This window comes from Mus caroli, unplaced genomic scaffold, assembly GCF_978045245.1.
Source record: "Mus caroli unplaced genomic scaffold, Mus_caroli_1 scaffold_17, whole genome shotgun sequence".
NCBI lineage: Eukaryota > Metazoa > Chordata > Mammalia > Rodentia > Muridae > Mus > Mus caroli.
In genome coordinates this window covers 61,705,931-61,727,301 of record NW_028227272.1, presented here as the reverse complement: position 1 = coordinate 61,727,301, position 21,371 = coordinate 61,705,931, and the positions used below count along the sequence as shown (strand labels likewise).

Genomic DNA, 21,371 nt, shown 5'->3' with positions numbered 1-21,371 from the left:
AATAACAGTTGGAGGTGTTCGGTCCTCGACATAATTATGCAAAGCCACAGGTCTGAGTTGAGGGCTGGTTCTTCTTTAGTGTGTTTGAGCAATCATGTGACAGAATATCTTTTAAGTGACAAGTATAAATTCCAGACAAAATACTAAAAGGAGCCATACAAAAGCTCCAAGGAATTAATATACTAGTCAGACCATGGAGTAAAATTGGAGTATTTAGGGAATAACTCTCATTGGGTCAATTGCTCATTTTAAAGAATTTTTTTTTTTGCTTATGTCTTTAGGAGTTTCCGTGAAATGTGTCTAGAACTTTAACAGAAAAAAAAATTAATGTTTTCTATCCTGAAGAATCAGAAGACAGAGTTAGGCATGCCCACAGATTACAAAAAAAAAAAAAAAAAAAAAAAAAGAACTGGGAAACAAAGGGGCAGAGAAGAGGCCTCTGCATCCAGATGCTATCAAATTTGTAGCTAACATCTGGTCTATTTATATTAGTGGGCATTGTTTTACTGAACAAGTGGGACTGAACTTCATTGACATTTGACTTACTTTTAGAGAAACACTGCCTACAGCCCGAGTCCAGTTAAATGAACTGTCTGCTAAATGAATAAATGATAGTTGAAGAACCGAATAAAACCTTTCCACGGATACAGGATATAATTAAAGATGCCTTAGTAAATATTTTAATATTTTAATAAAGAACTGGAAAATAAAACCATTTCAAGATAACTCAGATGTGAGAATCAGGTCAAAAGAGTGAAAAAATAGAAGCTTTACAATGTTATGAGGTCCCATTTTTCAATTCTTGATCTCAGAGCATAGGCTATTGGTGTTCTGTTCAGGAAAATTTCCCCTGTGCCCATGTGCCCATGTGCTCAAGGCTCTTCCTCACTTTCTTTTCTATTAGTTTCAGTCTCTCTGGTTTTATGTGGAGGTCCTTGATCCACTTGGACTTGAGTTTTGTACAAGGAGATAAGAATGTTCCACCTGGGGATCCATTCCATATACAGGTACCAAACCCAGATACTATTATGGATGCCAACAAGAGCTTGCGGACAGGAGCCTGATATAGCTGTCTCCTGAGAGACTCTGCCAGTGCCTGACAAATACCGAAGTGGATGCTCACAGCCATCCATTGAGCTGACCACAGGGTCCCTGATGGAGGAGCTAGAGAAAGGACTGAAGGAGCTGAAGGGGTTTGCAGCCCCATAGGAGGAACAACAATATCAACCAACCAGTACCCCCAGAGCTCCAGAGACTAAACCACCAAACAAAGAATACAAATGGAGGGACCCATGGCTCCAGCTGTATATGTAGCAGAGGATGACCTTGTCAGATATCAATGGGAGGAGAGGCCCTTGGTCCTGTGAAGGCTCAATGCCCCAGTGTAGGGGAATTCCAAGACAGGGAAGTGGGAGTGGGTGGGTTAGTGATCAGGGAAGGGGAGGATGGGATAGGGGGAATTTTGGAGGGGAAATGAGGAAAAGGGTATAACACTTGAAATGTAAATAAAGAAAATAACTAATAAAAAAGAAAAAGACTGAAAAATAATTAATTGTAATCAATGAAAAATAAGCTTAGAGCTATTAACATAGATGATTTGAACAGAAAACAAGAAAATATGGAAAAGAATAAGATGAAAATTCTATATCCAAATAGCAGCAGCATCTGAGTGGAAAACAATGGATACATTGATAGCAGTATGAAAATTAAAGTTATCAGTGAACTTTAGAAATTATAAGGATATAAGGATTCAGAAGTTAAAACAGATTTCATTTTCTGTGGCAAAATAAAAAATCTGATACAACTGCATAAGAGTTCAGAAAATATGAATGTCACCGAGGCAGGAAAATTTGGTACAAAAATGTGCTGAATGTGTCTTCAGTTTGGTGTAATACTCAACATTATGGGTTAAAAAGGCAGAGGATACAGAGACCAGGGTAGATAATAAATCACATTGTGTTTGACAAAAATCACAGCTGGCTTCCAAAGGACAACAGAGAGGAAGAATCTTGAAAGTATTAAGAGAAAAATGACTATTAAATACTAGAAAAAGATGTTCGAGAAAGTCACTGATTTATTGTCAGAGACAGTGGACATTACCAGATGATGGGATAATGTCTTTAACGTGCTAAAGTATGTAATGGAATCAGATAAAATTATAATACAGGGAGGACCTGAGGAATTAAGTAGATGTGATAAAATTATAGAAGTCAAGCCAAGAATGAAAAAAAGGTCCTGGAAAGGAAAATAATGACCTCAATTATGCCAAATGTTGCTGGTAAGTCAGGGTCAGAGTCTGGCCATGGAACTGAACAATCTGGAAGCAAAAAGTCTTGACAGGAACAGTAGTGGTGAATGACAGGTTTACAGCTTATTAAGAGTGGGACTGATAGAGAATAAGAAGATGGAAACTGGAAATCACAAAGACAAGTTTCTCAAAAAATTCTATTTTGTTTGGGTAGGAAATAAGTAAGAGTCAGTTGATGTGAATAATGAGAAAGAGGTAATATGTTATTATATTACTATAATACAGTAGAGTACTGTCAAATACCATCTGATATGTGGGCCCATGAAAAATAGAAACAAAAACTGAAACAATCGGTTTAACTGCAATTAAATAATTATAAATATAGATTAGGGACTTAAAACTTCATATATCTTGTTGACTTCACTGTTTATGACTTGATCATTTTTCAATGTAATAGTTGAAAAGCATGCTCACTAATGTTATGTAACATTTAGTGATTTTGTTATATAGTGCTCCAATTTTTTTCTTTTTCATTTTAATATATAGATATTTCTTAAATAGGTAATAAGATGTATTTCAAAAATGATTCTTGTAGTTATTTTAAAGGTAGATATACATTTCTTCTAACAATAAGTCTGATGTGATTTGAAATTGTTTATCCTAACTTATCTACCAAATACTATGTCCTGACTGAATTGTGTCACTCCTTATCCGAGAAGATTCAGTTACTTAGGTTTTTATTTCCATGAGAAAAACACATTTAAATTTCTCGCTCAAGATTCTGGAACACCTCTCCCATTGTGAGGTATACATAGATGTGGTAGTCGAAACAGCCTCTTACTCACTCTCCCCACCCTCAACTACCATCAGGGAGGGTAGGACAGGAAGACTCCCTTGGCATCAAGTACAAAAGCAATGGGGTAGTGGGGACCCCAGACACAAGCATCACCATCAGTGAACATTAAAGGAAGATCCTGGGGTCACTCACAGCTAAAGGGATGAAAAGAACCATTCAGCAGCTACAACGTGGTGGTAAGTTTTCAACAACATGCCTGATTTTTTTCAAGAATGTGCCAAACTAACTATGTCTCTGTTGTGAAGCGTTTTATTTATATGTGTATGTTCACATATGTGTGTTTTTTCTTCCGATTTTGGTCCTGAATATATTGAAGGCAGGTTGACTTGCAAACATCTAAATATATAAAAATAACAGGGAATAATTCTATTTGATTCTCTTTGTGGTTAAAAGAGTTTTCATTCAGTAGAGTGAAAGTGGATTTGTTAACATTCAGTAATATTTCTATGACATCAGTGTGTTATCTAAACATGAACCAAGGTATCTGCAAAAAAAGAAAAAAAAAACACGCTTGTGTTCTGAATAAACACAGACAAACCTTTTCTTATTTTTATTCGCTGAACAGTATTGTAACATTACTATCAACATAGCACTTGTTTTCTATGAGGTATAATGCATAATCTACAAATAGGTTAATGTAAATGAGAGGATCTACGTGGCTTATATTAAAATTCTGCACTATTTTATATGAGAGACTCTGGAATTTGTGAACTCTGAATCTATTACAATCCTTGAACCAATTCTCCATAGAGATTAAGGGAAGACTTTAAAGTATGTACAAAATGTGTCCATTTCTGATACATTTTGTATATAGAGTATACAGTGGGAATTGATATATGTGTAATGATAATGTCCAGGGCAGAGAAGAAATGCCGGAGAAAATTCTGAATCATCCCCACTTAAACTATTTTCAGTATAGATTTAGTATTCTCCGTAAATCTTTGAACAGTGACAAACCATATAATTCTTGGTTAAAAGGAATGTCAACCAGAACAGGTCCCAGTTATGGGGGTGAGAACTTATGGCTATTTTCATAGAGAAACACTTTATTTAGAATCTATTGGAGTAGTTTTTTTCCTGTCTCCTTGATTTTTTTTTTGTGCCATTGTTGCAACTGTCTGCAGTCACCATTTTCTGTCTTGAAATATAAAGCAGATGCATTTAGGTATACATTGAGCCTGGAGAATTAGATATACATTCTCCTTTTTGTGAGAGCATTGACTAGATCTCAACTTGCTGGATAGAATATTTTATCTCAAATATGCCATGGAAGCACTTGGGTCCAAGAGGTTTAGGATTGTAATTACAACTCATTGAGACTCAGGAATTACAGCTAAGTAATTTCCTTGTTTCAAAAGAAATGGGTACACAGATGTGTATTCTGAATACTTAGAGAATCTTAATTGCCTGCAATGTCATGTGAGGTAGTCTTTAGGAGTGTGGTTAAATGGGATAAAAGGTGGAGAAAGGATACTTCCAAGAGGGAAAACATTAGTTAATATTGCTTCTGAGGTGAGCCATTTTCTTCGGTTTTGTTAAAAATGTGTGTTTTCTATTTAGAGATTACTAGAAATCAAATGACTTGTGATTTATGGCAAGTGACTATCATTCTCAAAGAATAGCAGCTATTAAAAAATACTCTTTTACTCTTCAGAAGGACACATAAGCACCAAGATGTTGTCCTTGTAATCATGTTCCTCTATGGTCTCAGTGGTACTGTGATAAGAAACCAGTTGGGATTTGTGGAGTGTTTTTAATCTCATATAAACCCAAGCACCAGGTACTAGGCTGAGTATGATTAGGTTTTGGTGATTTCCTTGAGTTTTAAGGGTTAAGAAATAGCCTTAAGAGTTTCTTAACTGTTTTGCAAATTGTATCTTGGGTATTCTAAGTTTCTGGGTTAATATCCACTTATCAGTGAGTGCATATCATGTGTATTCTTTGGTGACTGGGTTACGTCACTCAGGATGATATCTTCTAGATCCATCCATTTGCCTAAGAATTTCATAAATTCATTCTTTTTAATAGCTGAGTAGTACTCCATTGTGTAAATGTACCACATTTTCTATATCTATTCCTCTGTTGAGGAGCATCTGGGTTCTTTCCAGCATCTGGCTATTAAAAATAAGGCTGCTATGAACATAGTGGAGCATGTGACCTTCTTACTGGTTGGGACATCTTCTGGATATATGCCCAGGAGAGGTATTGCGGGATCCTCCGGTAGTACTATGTCCAATTTTCAGAGGAACCACCAAACGGATTTCCAGAGTGGTTGTAACAGCTTACAATCCCACCAAAAATGGAGGAGTGTTCCTCTTTCTCCACATCCTCGCCAGCATCTGCTGTCACCTGAATTTTTGATCTTAGCCATTCTGACTGGTGTGAGGTGGAATCTCAGGGTTGTTTTGATTTGCATTTCCCTGAAATAGCCTTAAGAATTTATGTAACTGGCCTGGTGGGCAGTGGTGGTGTCCAGCATTTGGGAGGCAGAGGCAGGTGGATTTCTGAGTTCGAGGCCAGCCTGGTCTACAGAGTGAGTTCTAGGACAGCCAGGGCTACACAAAGAAACCCTGTCTCGAAAAACCAAAATAAACAAACAAACAAAAAAACCAAACAAAAAAAGAATTAATACATATGTAACTGCATTAACTTTCTCTTTTTTTCATTAAAATTAATCTTTTCTCATAAAATATATTCTTATTATGGTTTTCCTTCCCTGAACTCCTCCCAAATCTGCCCCGCATCTCCAGTCATTCAACTCTGCATCTTCTTTCACTTTTGAGAAAACAGGCAAAGAAAGCACAAACTAGAATATTCAAAATGAGGAAAAAGCATGAGAATCATACATACACACACAATAAAAACAAACAAACATGCTAGAACCAATAACAAAACAAATTGGAAAACCATAACATATAATAAGCCAAAGACTAGTAAGATTAAAAAAAATGCCCAAACAAAATATTAAAACAGAATCTACAAAAGACCATTGAGTTCATTTTATGTTAACCATCTGCTGATTGGAGTGGGGCCTGCCTACCATTAAATATGGTTTATATACCCAGTGAGACTCCATTGGAGAAAAGTATTTTTTTTTTCTTGGCAAGTGGTTACCATTTGACCGTAGCTTCTTGGTTAGCGATGGGCATTTGTGTCCACTTCCATGGGTTCCATCTCATTGAGCCATCAGGTGGTGACTGGTCACTTCCACAGCATTTGTGTCACTACACTTTGTGCTCGAGCAGCTTTCCCTGCTCAAGGTTAGTGGTCTTAACCCACTGCTTAATCATACATATTTATATGAGCCTTTGTCTTACCTAATTTCTATCTATAGCTGTTAGAAAAACACACTTTAAAGACCTCACCATTTTAATAATTAGCACATTGGGACCAACATGTGCTAGATTAGAAAAATTAGTGTATTGTGTCAGGTTTGGTGAGGCTTTTGTAAATACCCTGGAACTTATACAAATAGACTTTCTCATGTGGCAAGTTTATATGGATGCATACTTACTTTTCAATTAACTTTAGAGAATCTATATGAAATTTAAGAAGTCTATCAATTGGTTAGTTTAACAAAACTAACCAATTATCTTGAGACTCTTATTTAAAAAAATACTTTAAAGTAGAATATATGTAGGAAGATAATTGAGCAATTTTTCTTAGACAGATTGTTTTCTATTAAAAACAAGGTATTAAAATATACGTTAAATGCTGATATGGACCATCATCAACATATAATGGAAATTGTGAAAGATTTATAAACAAAAACTCGGAATCCTTCAGTGAAAACTAGTCCAGTGACTGACAAGGTGAGGTTTCAGAGTCTGCATCTTTTTTTTCCATGTGCTTCTTGGGGCTCTAAGGCAACTTGGGGGACATCTATGAACACCTCTTTCCCCCATTGTCAGATGGGACATGATAAGACTGAAAAACTGTCAAATAGGTGGACCTCTTGATGTTCCGTAGGCATTCATTCACATTGTGTCACTATTATTATCCCTATGCAAGAAATGCTTAATGTTTTCGCTCCACTTTGATAAGTAAAAGAATTTTGTCCCAGAATAGAAATGAGACAACCTTGAGTTGTTTCCAAACTTAGAGTAGCATCAAAGTATGAAGACATAATGTCATTGACTCTATTCATAAGAATAGAACAGTCTGAAGATATGTTCATTCTCTGAAAAAATCATATATTTGAGAAGATCATTTATTTAAACATATAAAGCTTGGTGTGTTTGAAGACAACGGTATTGCTTTAGAATCACTCATACACTGATGTATTTTTTCTTATTCCTTTTGTGTGTGTGCATGTTCACTTTTTGTATGTATTCTTATGTATGAGTGCATGGGCACATGAATGCACATACATATGTGTGCAAAAAGGAGGTTGACACCAGGTGCCTTCCTCAGTCACACTCCACATCACTTTTTGAGGGACAGTCACTAGACTGAAGCTCCCTATTTGATGAGATTGGCTGCCAATGATCTTTAGAGATCCTCCTGTCTCCACCTACACAGCTTCTATGGTGATGGTGATGGTGATGGTGATGGTGATGGTGATGTTGGTGGTGATGGAGGTGGTGATGATGAAGATGACGACGATGATGGTGATGATGAAGATGACGATGATGATGGTAGTGATGATGATGTGTGTATGTGTGAGTGGGTAGCTATTTTCCAGGGGATCCAAATTCAGGCCTTCATGTATTTGTCACAAGTACTTTGAGAATTGAGCTATCTTTCCAGCTTTAAGCTTTTATATTTTGTCAAGCAGGGTTTTGTATGAAACCTTATAAATAATTTGATATTGTTAAATCTAAATGATCTAATATATCAATCTCAGATTACTAATACTAATATGTTATTTTTTGTTTTTCAAGGTGTTTTTATTTAAATGAAGTTTGTGTGTATCCTGTTTTTTTTTTTTTTTTTGATACATTAGTAATGATAGGCTATTGTTTCTTTTCAGTGAACATAAGCAGCTATGTGGCTGCTTTGTTGTCCCAACATAGATTTTCGAAGAGCTCTCCCAGGTCAATCAATTTTCTATTTTTTTTTTCTACATTTCTTTACAGGATGGCACATATCTTAAAATCCTGTCTTCTGGTATTTCAATATGGATAATCTCTGCAAGGTTTTTGTAGGATTGACTAACCTTTGAAGATTTTATGGTTTTTGCTCAAATTCTGTGGAAGAATTTTAGTAGCTACCGATTTTCATTTTGGATAGGAGTCACACCCAAGGTCAAGTTGTACTTGAAGGTATTCTTGGGATTAACAGAGCCTCACCCACAGGGTCTCCATTCTTTTGAAGCATATTCCTTTAAAATTATATTCTATTAAGACATATGAAATAATTTTCACCACCAGCAAACTTCCATTTATGGAAAGAATAAGTGCTTTGAGATTAAGTATTTAAAGTTTTGAACTTTCAATGAAGGCACGTGCTTTCATTTTGTTGAGACATTGTTTTCAAACCTTTGTTTATCCCCTGAGCTTTAGCAGTGATTATGGGATCCTATTGAAGAGGTCATCAGCACTGGGCAGAAAACATTAGCTCAGAGTGCAGAAGAGATGAGCCCAGCATTCAAAGCTAATCCTATTTGTTTTGCTTTATATATAACAAACTGAATATCTACATGGATTCACTATATTAATATTTAACATGCAAATATTTTAACATAAAATCTATAGATTTTTGCAAGTATACATGCAGCCTATTAGTGTGAAATCAGTACTTATTTAAACATGTTGTCCCTCATTCTATTGGAAAGATAGCCGTCAGTTTCATCAGAAATAAGGGCAAGCACACACATTTCCCATAATACATTAATAATGGAGAGAGATATCATTACTCACATTGTAAATTATACAGTAAGACTTAGGTGATTTATTTAGTACCTCAAACCCAGCAAATCTCACTGGTTGGCAGGAATTTGTAATGCATATTAATTTCACGCTCTAACCATATCTGAAATTAAAAAAAATCAGAATAAGACTAATTCTGATTTTCTTTCAAAATATTATATTCTAATTTCACATATGTTTCTCTAATCTTTTCAGCAGTGCTTAACGATTTAGAAGATGCTGATTAAAGCATTTCCTCTGATTAATTATGTTTTGGCTTTCTACTGTTGTATTATATTTTAAAATCAAGTGTGCACACATTGTCTGGATTAGAGGAGCATCTGCTCTTCTCAGGCTCTGCAAATATTTATATAAATCTAACTGCCACCCATTCACTCAAGTTCTCACGGCTTGGCTATCGCTGATTGCATCTCCTCATTAAGCCACCTTCAGGATACAGAGATGTAAATAAAACAGAGTAACGGCCTATATTTTAGGGGTGTTTGTGTTCATGGCTTTCCATCCAATGCCTGCTATTGCAATTTTTAGAATTCGTTTTGCAATGGGGTTTCCTTTACCTCTTTTTTTTCCTTTAATTTCATATGAGATCTTATTAAACAACAAAATAGTGTGGATGTAATGGGCAGGCTCTCGCAAGAAGATGTATTACTGTTTTGCAAACCCTCTATAAAGTATCAGCATAACATGAAGCTCATTAGGAAAATTCAAGTAACACGTGGAGGCAGAGTATCTTCTATTTTCTTTTCTTTTTAGTGTTTGTTCTATGTTTTTACAAAAACATATCTATGGGTCAAGAGAACATAGAAAGATAGAGCTTCATCACAAGGATTGAATAGCAATACTTTATGACTGTCCTTCCCCTCCTTTTCCTTACTAACTGTGGCTTTCAGAGGAGACTACTTTAATGTGTGGCTTTTTTAGCTCTACTGAATGCTTTGATACAAAGGGAGAGCCATCTATTTGACTTCATTTTACAAATTGTCCTTTGACCATGTAGATTCTGTGGACAGAATGGATTTTTTTTTCTATTGCAAATTTCTAAGACTGAGAATTTCTTTTCTTGCAGCTTTATGTAATTATGTTCAAAGGGGTTTGAATTAAAATGGAACAGATGTGTCCATCTTTAATTATAGTGTAACAAATTGTGTTACTGTAAGGCTTTATTAAGTGAAACACTCATCTTTATGCAATAATGGGTCAGACAGCTTCAAAATGGTATCAGTGACCAGAGGATTGCCTACTACACTTAGACTTCAAAAGGACAATTAAAGCTCAGAGGGTGTGTGCACGGAGCCAGAAGGAATGGTGGAAAATACTCACATTTGCTTTTCTATTTCATGTAGAGGGTAAACAACCATTAGAAACATACCATGACATTTGCTATTATATAATAAGACAAAAATATTTGACATCACAGACATTGAATGAGAAGTGAGACTATCTAACTTGGTTTTAAAAATAAACCACTTTAAAAATTTCCCAAAAACCCTTTTGTATTTTTCTTGTGTAAGAACTTTCTTATAAACAGATGGTGAGGAAAGGCTCCTGCATGTGCAGGTTGAGGCTAAGACATCACATGCTCCCAAGTTCCACTCAAATTGGGGAACCCACAACCAACCAATCTACCAACAACCAACCAACCAGCAGACAACCAACCAACCAACCAACCAGCCAACCAGCTAGCCAACCAACCAAATCTTAATTCATAGTATTTTATCACAACACTATAAATAATCATATAGGGGAACTACAACTTGTTAGATAAATACATAGTTCTTCAGTCAAACCGATTGAAGTAGACTGATGACTTCAAATACGTTTACTTTGCATATTTTGTCAACATTATTCTGTTAATTGAAGAAAATTCAGACTCAGGTAAAAGTAAACAACAAAATGATTAACCTGAATCTCATCCCTCACTTGGTGATAGACGTGATCAGAGGTAACTTACCAAGATGTAGTTTGGTACAGCTAGTTATTTTGATAAATATTACATGACAAAATACACTAGGTAATGAAAATTATGTAATAACAGTCATTTCCGATGTTAAAGGCTATGTACTAATCCCTTATATCCAAGAGAAAGCTGCATTAAATGTTTTCTAACTTTTTCATCACAGGGTTAATTGATTGATTATGAAAACATTAACCCCTTATTTTAGTAAGCACTGAGTTCATTTAAAATGCAGACTACTTTTAAAGCTTGTTATTCTGTGAGACATTGTTAAGTTTTCTTCAGTGGTACCATCCTTTGCAGGGGCTCGTTTTTGTTTGAGCCCATCATCTCTTTGGAACTATTGGACACTTTTCCTGGAAGTTTTATACCAAACCCTGAGTACCTGTTTTCGTAGCATTAAGCTCTTCTCTGTCTTTGTTAATCTCCACAGTATGACAATTTATCACATTGTGTTTAGTATGCCCTTCCTTGCAATGAATCCAACAGTTGGTCTTCTGTAGTTAGGCTCCAAGAATAAACTCGAGATATATGCCAATTTTCTATCATTTTATAGTTTTATTACTTCAGTTACATCAATGCTTTCTTTAGCTGGCTATCTATGAAAATGCACTTTTAAACCTAACACAGATGAAGGTAATGTTGGCATAATTTATGTAGTAATGGCTTCAGCTGATATGTGAACTACCATTCAAGACAAAGGGATTAAGAAAGCACCCTTGGGAAGAAATGACTTTAACTTAACTTTTTTTTTTCTTTTGAGTGCCTTTCTTGGGTAATGAAAATTGATTTTATATTTGAGTATGTATGTTACACAGAAGGGATGATACTATTATACAAAATATACTTCTGAGATTTTAAAGAGACATGAAAGATTTTGAAACTTTATAATTTGTTAGATTTATTTTTTAACAAATTATTGGGCCATAGACTAATCTTATGTTTGTGAATGGGAAAGCAGACTGCATGAATCCATTCTCAAGTTCTACACATATTTACAGGTGAGATTCAACCTTGTAGTCTTCTGCTGAACATTTTATTGGTCTTTGTCCAATGTCACACTGACTATATATATAAAAAGGACACATCATAAACTTATTTAGAAATTCAGAAGAAATTCTACTAGCCCTGAAAACTCTCCTTCAGGGTAATTTCCTCTCAAGATCTTTCTGAAAAATTCTGTACTATTTGTTGTCTGAGACAATGAAGTGTCTTTATTCTGTTTCTTAAGATATATCACCTGTATCATTTGTATAGAAACTATATCTATTTTAATTAATTAAATTAGTTTATTTAGTTTATTTTTTACACTCCATATTTAATCCCGTCCCCACTTCTGTCCACCTTCTCACTGTTCCACATCCCATACCTCCTCCCCAAACCCCTGTCTCCACATGGGTGTCCCCACCTCCACCCCACCTGACCTCTAAACTCCCTGGTGTTTCCAGTCTCTTGAGGGTTAGGGACATTATCTCTGAATGAACATAGACCCAGAAGTCTTCTGTTGTATGTGTGTTGGGGACCTCATATCAGCTGCTGTTTGTTGCCTGTTTGGTGGTCCAGTGTTTGAGAGTCCTCCGGGGTCTAGATTAAATGAGACTGCTGGTCCTCCTTCAGGATCGCCCTTCTCAGCTTCTTTCAGCCTTCCCTAATTAAAAAGGGGCCAGCTGCTTCTTTCCATAGGTTGGGTGCAAATATCCGGATCTGACTCTTGTTGGGTCTTCCAGAGTGCTGCTACTAGGTCCCTTTTTGTGAGTGCTCCATAGCCTCAGTAATAGTGTCAGGCCTTGGGACCTCCCCATGAGCTGGATCACACTTTGGGCCTGTCGCTAGACCTTCTTCTTTTCCTCAGGCTCCTCTCCGTTTCCATCCCTGTATGGGTCAGAGTTGTGACTGTGGAATGTCCCCCTCTCATTTGATACCCTGTCTTCCTGCTAGAGGTGGGCTCGATAAGTTTCCTCTCACTACTGTTGGGCATTATTTTGGAGAAATTACTTAAATTAGTTAAGGTCAACATTTTGTTCCCTACTGTCTAAGCCCTACAAATATATTTATTCTGGAAAGACTGTCTACTGAACAAACATACATTCATTTGACTGCTTGTTCATACCACCTCCACCCTCCACCCCATCACACTCACACACACACACACACACACACACACACACACACACTGTATTGCATGAGTACATTCTCAAGTTCCATATATATACATATTCTGAAATCAGAGATGGAATGGAAGTGCTGGTTCATTAATATCCCATCAACTGCAGAAAGCCAACTGCTCTTAGGGAGAATAAACAGGACAGGGATCGGAACGCGGGCTATGGCGAATGCCTAAGTAGGGCAAGATGTGAACAGGGAATGACCACACTATGGGCATGAAAGTTGGCAAAGCCAAGATGCTTCTTGAGTCATTATGACTGAAATAAGGAGGGCATTGGTGCCTTATGTGGAATGATTTTGGTAGATAGTGGATGGTCAAGGTGGAGAGTCAAATGAGGGTAGAGCAAGTGTAAATTATAGTTTCCAAAAATGCAACAGGAACAGACATGAGTTCAGAGAATGAAAGGAGGTTGTTTCCTGACAGGAGTGAGTTGAGCCTATGAATGCCTGAGCTGTTCTGAGGTCCAGAAAAATAGAGCATTTGCTGAGGGCTAGACTTTAAAATGGCCTCGCTGCTCTCTTTGCCACATCTGCATCTATTTCAGGGAATCTGATTGAGCTGAGTAATGATGAAGAATCTCTGAGTTCAGACATCTCTACTCACAAGGCAAGCCTATGACTTTGTGATTGGCATGGACCTTCTACCATGTTGGTCCTTAAAACATTTTTCTAATTTTCTTCATTTTTTTAAAACCCATGGTTTACTTAAACAAATGTAATATTTTAAGTAATTGAAGATTTTCCAGATAGCTTTATTAATTTCTAATTTATTTCCACTGTGTCAAATAAAGTACTTTTTATGAGTTATGGAGACTTGTTTTATGGCTAGACAGTGGTTTGTTTTGGCAAACACCCTGCTTTTGAAAAGAATGTGTAGTCTAGTGTTGCTTGAGGTGTTTCACAAATATCTTTTCACACATTTGTGTTCAGGTTGCTAAATACTTCCCACTATTAATTTATACTGTATAATTTGTATATTGAATTTTTTCTTTAATTTTTAACATTTTCTTAGTTATAATGTCAATTTGCTAACATTTTTCTGAAATGTTTCATATACTGATAATATCATTTATAATAAATGATATCACTGATATGATATTACTGATAAATATAGTTCATCCTTATAAATTAGATTTAAGTCTAATATTTTTAAACTTTCTCACCTCCAGTTTACAGTTTAATTAAAAATATTTTATTGGTCTGTGATAATTCTAATGTAAACTATTCATTCTAACGTAGTGCTATTTTATTTACTGTTTTCCTCATTGTTGGCATAGTTCTTGAGTGTTGGTAGGTTTCACCAACATGGTTTGACTGGATGGCATTAGTGGGAATTTACCATTCTAGTTCACAAGAAGAATCGTATCCCTCTAATTATTCATGAACTTCCCTCCAGGGTTTATGTAAGTGACTTAGGAGTTGTTGGTCTAGTTTTTCCTTTTATGGATTGTTCCAAGGTTATATAACCCATTCTAGGGTTAATTTTCTTCATTACTGAGAACAATTTTTCCTGAGCATCTCACTTCATTACCAGTGAGTAGAATCCTTAATCTGCCTAATGAGGAAAGTCCCCTTTCTTGACTCTGCCTTAGTTAGTGTCAGCCATGTTCCCAGGCTTTCTCCATGCTTTGGGTAGTTTCCTCATACTTGTTCACATTTTTCTCTGTGTAGTGTTTGAGGAAAACCTCTGTAGACATTCAGACATTTTGACTCTTAACGTGCTTCTCTCTCCTCTGACATTTTCCCATTAACTTGAGCAGGCACATTCTCCTGTACACTCAAGCTCGGATTCCTCAGCTCAGGGAGACTCTGGGTTATTCTTTCTCGAGTTCCACTCTGAGAACTCTCTCAGCTCAGAACTCTAAAAGATTTGTATGGCACACCTCATCTTTCAAGAAGCACTGGCATTTATTGGCTGGTATCCATTGTTTCAAAGTTCCTTGTTTTCTATGTTTTATTTTTTTTGTCATTTAGGGGCTAAATGTCACTCTTGTAGGAAAATAAATCTAGCTAGTCACTGTTTCCACATCTTGAGTTGACTCAGAAGGATCCACTAAACTGATTTGTAATTTTTAAACATCTAAAGATTTTGCCTGTAGGCTCCCATTTGTGTTCCCTCCCTAATCTTAGCAAGTGTATTGAAGGATCTGGTAAAAATCTTAGGAAGGATTGTAATAATACGATAGAAGAATAGAAACAATGCAGAAAAGTGTTTTGAAGCAGTGTAGTTTTAAACATTTCATAGAAAGCAGATAATAGAGGATGCTTGACTACTGTGGTGAAAGACTGCAGTATGCATGGTTATTATTTAACGGGGTTGTTGGTAATTGGCAAGTGAAAGGCTCTTTCTTGAGCTATAGGCACACTTCACTTGCTTCAGAAAGTATTAAAGTATTTATGGTTGTGTTAATTGTTATAGTGAAATATTTTCCATCATTTTACAAAAGTCTTGGCATCAGGCAGAGAAAATATTTGGTTAAATTTATCATGTGTTATATGGGAAAGTGAAAATAATAAGACACAGATTTTAGGCCAGCTGGGGAAGAAATAAAGAAAAAAATGAATAACTGAGGATACATGAATAAGCAATAGGTAATATCTACTGTGTGCTGCACTCCCACTGTGTTCTTTCTGTCTCTTGGATGATCTTATTTCCCCATTGCTAGCATACTAGGCAAGTTTCGGGTATCCACTGGGCTAAGTATAATTCCATTTTCTTTAGACAAGGAAATTGAGGCCTTTGCCTAAGTTTACACAGTTCGGAAGTGACTGATTGAGAATGTGGGTCCAAGAAGCCTGATTTAAGAGCCCACACATGTAACCACTGACTATGTTGCCAATGAGTTTAAAATGGGAAGGGATTAAAATATGCAAGAGAGCTGGAAGGACTGGGGGTTGCGGTCAGAGAGCAGGATATTAATGTTAAAGATGCCAAAGGCAGAGTAGTTTTGGGTGATGCTGGACCTAAAGTGGGTGATGAAAGTAGAATTGGAGTAAAGGTAATTGGAGTTGGTCATTTGAGAATGTTCAGGCCATTTTTGATGATTCATGTTCATAGACATTAAGTACACCCATGGCAATGGCTGAATCGGAGGTAGAGGGTAGACTAATACAATTTTATTTTTGTAACTAGCTATTGTTGATGATGTGGTAGCACTTGGTAAGGGAGGGAATGAATCTACTTATTGTAGACCAGAGCAGAAAAGTGTTTGTTGAGTACTCCACCAGGAAGAAGTAGGTAAGGGCAGTAATAAAAGAATAGCCTGGCTGCTGGCTTCTTTCTCCACAACTTTTCTTTTCTTTTCTTTTCTTTTCTTTTCTTTTCTTTTCTTTTCTTTTCTTTTCTTTTCTTTCCTTTCCTTTCCTTTCCTTTCCTTTCCTTTCCTTTCCTTTCCTTTCCTTTCCTTTCCTTTCCTTTCCTTTCCTTTCCTTTCCTTTCCTTTCCTTTCCTTTCCTTTCCTTTCCTTTCCTTTCCTTTCCTTTCCTTTCCTTTCCTTTCCTTTCCTTTCTTTCTTTCTTTCTTTCTTTTCTTTTCTTTTCTTTCTTTCATTTTTTATTTTTGGCTTTTTTGAGACAGGATTTCTCTATTATAGCCCTGGCTGTCCTGGAACTCACTTTGTAGACCAGGCTGGCCTCAAACTGAGAAATCCGCCTGCCTCTGCCTTCTGAGTGCTGGGATTAAAGGCGTGTGCCACCACACCCGACTTCCACAACTTTTCTTAAAACCTGTTTTTCTCTTCTCTCGGTCCCATTTCTAATCTTAGGACACATAATTACACTTACTCTGTAGGCACTTCTTTTTTTTTTTTTTTTGGTTTTTCGAGACAGGGTTTCTCTGTATAGCCCTGGCTGATCCTGGAACTCACTCTGTAGACCAGGCTGGCCTCGAACTCAGAAATCCACCTGCCTCTGCCTCCCGAGTGCTGGGATTAAAGGCGTGCGCCACCACGCCCGGCTCTCTGTAGGCACTTCTATATAGAAGGTATCTTCTTTTCAGTTAGGGTTTTTAACATATAGCTCTTGCTATGCAAACAAATGATGGTGGTCCTGATTGGTCCATGGTCCTGATTGGTCACAGTTGACTTTAAATATAGGTTGCAGTCGACACTAAAGCTCCTCTGTGGCTGTTAGAGTCAAGTAATCCTATCACCAGAGGGTTGACTAGAGAGAAGAGTCACTGCTTTCTTTTATGCATTTACTGGGGATCAGGTTTGCATTGTACACAGTCATAAATAGGAACTCTCTGTTTCCTAGTATCTCAGTGATGGACTTTTTTCTATAAATGGTTTCTTCTAGGCTACTAAAAAGTTTACACTTACAACATTGGACACCTCATTTTATTGGGAAAGAAAAGTTGTCAGGTCTCTGACTGCCAGCCGACTCTAAATGGACATACCTGATTCTCTCCTGTACATTATTTGAAATCTCTCCAGAAGTTGTGGGGTAACCCAGGGTCTTTCTCAGGGAAGTTTTACTGTCATTGTTTGGGACTTAGTGTCTTTGTGCTGGTCACTAGGTGTTCCTTGACCTGACACTTCACTAATGGAAACTTCAGTATATTCCATGGATCAACACATCTGGCTTGATAAGGAGTACAATTCACCAGGACAGCTATCCATTGATTCACCAAAGCTGTGGGATCAATTTCTGGTTGGTTTATTGGCTGGGAATATGAAATGTCAATTTTTGGATGCTATCTTACATTTTTTTTTCATTAAAAATTATGTGTGCCTGTGTTCATACATGTGCGTGTACAGCTTGCATACAAACGGACACACACACACACACACACACACACACACACACACACACACACACACACACTGTGGAGGTCAGAGGACAAGTTATGGGAATTGGTTTTCTCTTTCTACCATGTGGGTCTTATAGATAGAACTCAGGCAATCCCATTGACTCTCACATATTTGTCAACTTAAAGTAGAAAAGCATATTGCCACTCTAATTTTTAACAACATGCTTTTCAAGGGACTTTCCATTTACATAAATATCTGATGGAGATTCAAGGGAAAGACAGTACAAATATCAGTCTGAGAAGGCAGGGGACCTTCATTAGTCCCATGTTGCACTACACAGGATTGCAATACAGCATTCAGTCCAAAGGTCTGCATTCAGTCCTGCATTTTGGCAATATTTTCCCACTTTGACTTTGTTTAATGTGGGTTTTCTGCTCTGCAGTATTTGTTCCTCGCTGGAAAATTAAAAAAATTCTCAAGGGTCTAGTTTAGTCCTTAGTTTAAGGAGGTGTTACAGACCCACTGGCCTGTGCCAGGATGTGGCTTTCTTGTGGTAGCCAGGGGCCTTGGGTCAGATGTTTCAGTAGTTAACAGTGACAGAACAGCACTGGCATTCCAGCTCAGTGTGTATGACATCCAGCTACTGTCACATGCAAGAATCACGCTGTCACCAAGTTCTGGATCAGGTTGACTGAAAACCAAATTATGCTGGCCTGCTATGAAATCCACCTATAAGATGGCACATTAGGGGGAAAGCTAAAAAAAAAAAAAAAATCCGCTGAATGTTCTCATGTCAGCAAGGCTTAAATCTTGGTTATTGAATGAGTGTTGAAGCTAAAAGCAAAATATTTCCCCAACTAATGATTGTGTGCTCCCATGTTTGTTTTAGTTATTTTAATTGAGATACTAAAGTGATTAACCATTTTCTAGGATTAAGAAAATTAGAGAGGTAGCGACTGTACTAAAGTGGGGGAAAGGGCAAGGTATGAGAAAAGCTGAAAACTTGAGCTAATGCCAAGGGGAAGGATCTTAAATAGAGGCATGATTAATTTTGCAGGGTGTGTGTTCATTTTGTGAGTCTTGCCTGCCCCTGAGTCCTTGTTATTATGAAGAGAAATATTTAGTTCACAGGAATGCCACAGGACTTGAATGAGGAGGCAAGTCAGACACTTGTACTGGGGAAGCGGAGCCTCTGTGCACTAGTCATGTTGAGAACTATCTTCACCGGAGGTTTGGTATATGTCCTAGGAAGAAAGGATACAGCAACTATGATACTTGGGGGGGGGGAGGTAGCTCAGTGCAGGGTGAATATTGCTCTTCATGTTTTATTTTTCTGCAATATTTGCAATTAAAATTGAAAAGGAGTTTTTGAGATAGAAGATGTTCTGAGAAAAGTCCATATTGCTTCCTGACATTCCTTTAATAGCTCCAAGTCTCAGTTTTTAGAACTGGCCTTTAACTATGGCTCTTTCAGTGCTTGCCAAGCAGATTCCTAAGTCTAATCAGGCTAATGTAAACCGTTGTACCAACAAAGCACACGCTAGCCTTTTTCTTGATCGTGAACTCTCCACATGATGCTGCTGAATGTTAAGGACATGAAACAGTTCTGTATTATCGGAATGATTTGTTTGGTTTCGTGGGCATATGATCCAGTGCTAATTTGCAGAGGCTTGTTCCCAAAAGCTCACTTGGATAGCATTTATTAAAAATGCAAGTCTTCTGACTAATGAATGGTAAGATGATAATATTTTGCTTTTCTTCCAAGTAAACAGATTGGGTTCCAGGAATTTGAGTGATGGAAACAGTGACCTTTAAATTAGTTTTCAAGTGGTAGAACCCTTTCGGCTGTGAAAATGCATATACAAATATCTTGGAGAGGACAAGTCTCTAAGGAATGATGGGGAGGAAAAGAAGCGATGAGCTAAACAATATGGATTTCACATGGCGTTATTACCATTTCTCCCTTAAAAGTAAATAGTTTATAGATTATGCTTGGGGAGGGGTTCTATTTTAAGACAGAATGTGTCATTGGTATAATTTCTTCTAGGCAAGTTGGGACGACTATTATTATTTTCAGTAACAACTCCACTGTTGAAGGCCTATTAGCTGCTGAGGCCTGTTTGAGGCACTGGAGACATAAGGGTAACAAGACAGTGTGTCTACCTTGAACATGGCATTCTTGATGGGAAAGAGACACAATGGAAATTAATTGGAGCTACTGAATACCAAGTAGAAAAACTCAAGTAGGGAAATCCTTTACAAAGTTAACAAGGAAAGCACTGAAGTGAAGACCTGTAGTCCTAGTTACTGCAGAGATGGACACAAAAGGATTTATTAATCTGATGGGTTGTTGATACAAAAAAGTGGGCAACTAGGAGACTCCTTCAGTTGGGCTGGTTCAATAGAAGTCTAAGAGGTTGTTTGAAATTTGGATCTGAAAGATAAGACACAAATTAAGATCTAGGGGAAAGTTCTTAGGACATAGAAATTGTTACTTAAAAGGTATGAGGTTAGGAATAGTTTGAGATTTTGATTTTTATATTCTGAGCTGGAAAAGATGGGAATGTGATTTTTTTTTTTCTCAAGAAACTTATGTTTTCTGTAGGTTTAAAGGGTTAAGGAGTTCAGGCTACTTTGGAATCACTTAACTAGAAGTATGAAGGCCAGTATTGTTAGGACTGTTTGATCCTGTTCTTATAACTCAGACTTTTTATTTTTCTCTCCTTGTTAAATTTCCTTTGCCAGAGTGTGTTAGGCTTTGTTTTTGATCTACTGAAGGTCAGTTTACTTTGTAGCTGGAAGATGTGTTCCAGGAGCTAGGGGAGCTTTGCCAATCATGCTCCAAAGGCCAGGAAGTGACTGCCCATTGCCTCTCACAAAGATGCAGCACTTTTCTCAGAAGCCCCATGAATCTCTTAAATGCTCCCAAATCCATGTCAGTGCCACCCCTGAGCTAGCCCATGGAGAGGTGGATAGAACTCCCTTTGGTAAGTCAGCTCTACCTTGATGTATCTGGGAAAGCAGGTTCTACTGTCCACATCCTCCAGAGATTCACAGCCAGCAAAGGAGAAGGAAGGGAATAAAAATAAAATTTTTCAGGACAAGGGTGGATGGCCAAACTGATTGTCAGGCAACCTAATGATCATTAGTTATAAGAACTTACACTGGAGCATAATGAAAAAGACTAGAAATACGTAAGGCCAGATATAGAGGCTGAGATCAACTAATGCAGAGTATTGTAGGATATTGATTTTGAATTCTACTGTACTTGAAAAAAATTATATTTTGTAGTTTTAATTATTTATATGTATACAAATGTGCAGATGTGTGGGTGTTGATTAGGTCATTGTTCCTAATCAATTTCAGACACTGGAAAATAATAAAACTCAGTAACCCTAAAGGCCTGGAAAATAACAAAGAACAGGCAATGACCTAAGTCTAATTTACTATTGAAATATCAATACTCTATGAGGTAGAATGGTAAGATTTATAACTTTTGATGTGTTGATGATTTGAAGGATGTAGA

The 21,371-nt window shown here is 37.0% G+C and overlaps 1 protein-coding gene across 2 annotated transcripts in view; it reads left to right on the top strand.

Moving 5' to 3' along the window:
* Nucleotides 1-3,077: 3,077 nt before the first annotated feature.
* Csnk2a2ip (casein kinase 2 subunit alpha' interacting protein) overlaps nucleotides 3,078-21,371 on the top strand; it is a 125,318-nt gene continuing 107,024 nt past the window's right edge. For both annotated transcript variants that reach the window (XM_021184971.2, XM_021184970.2), the window contains exon 1: nucleotides 3,078-3,280. The gene's annotated coding sequence lies outside the window, so the exon portion shown is untranslated. The remainder of the gene's footprint in view (nucleotides 3,281-21,371) is intronic.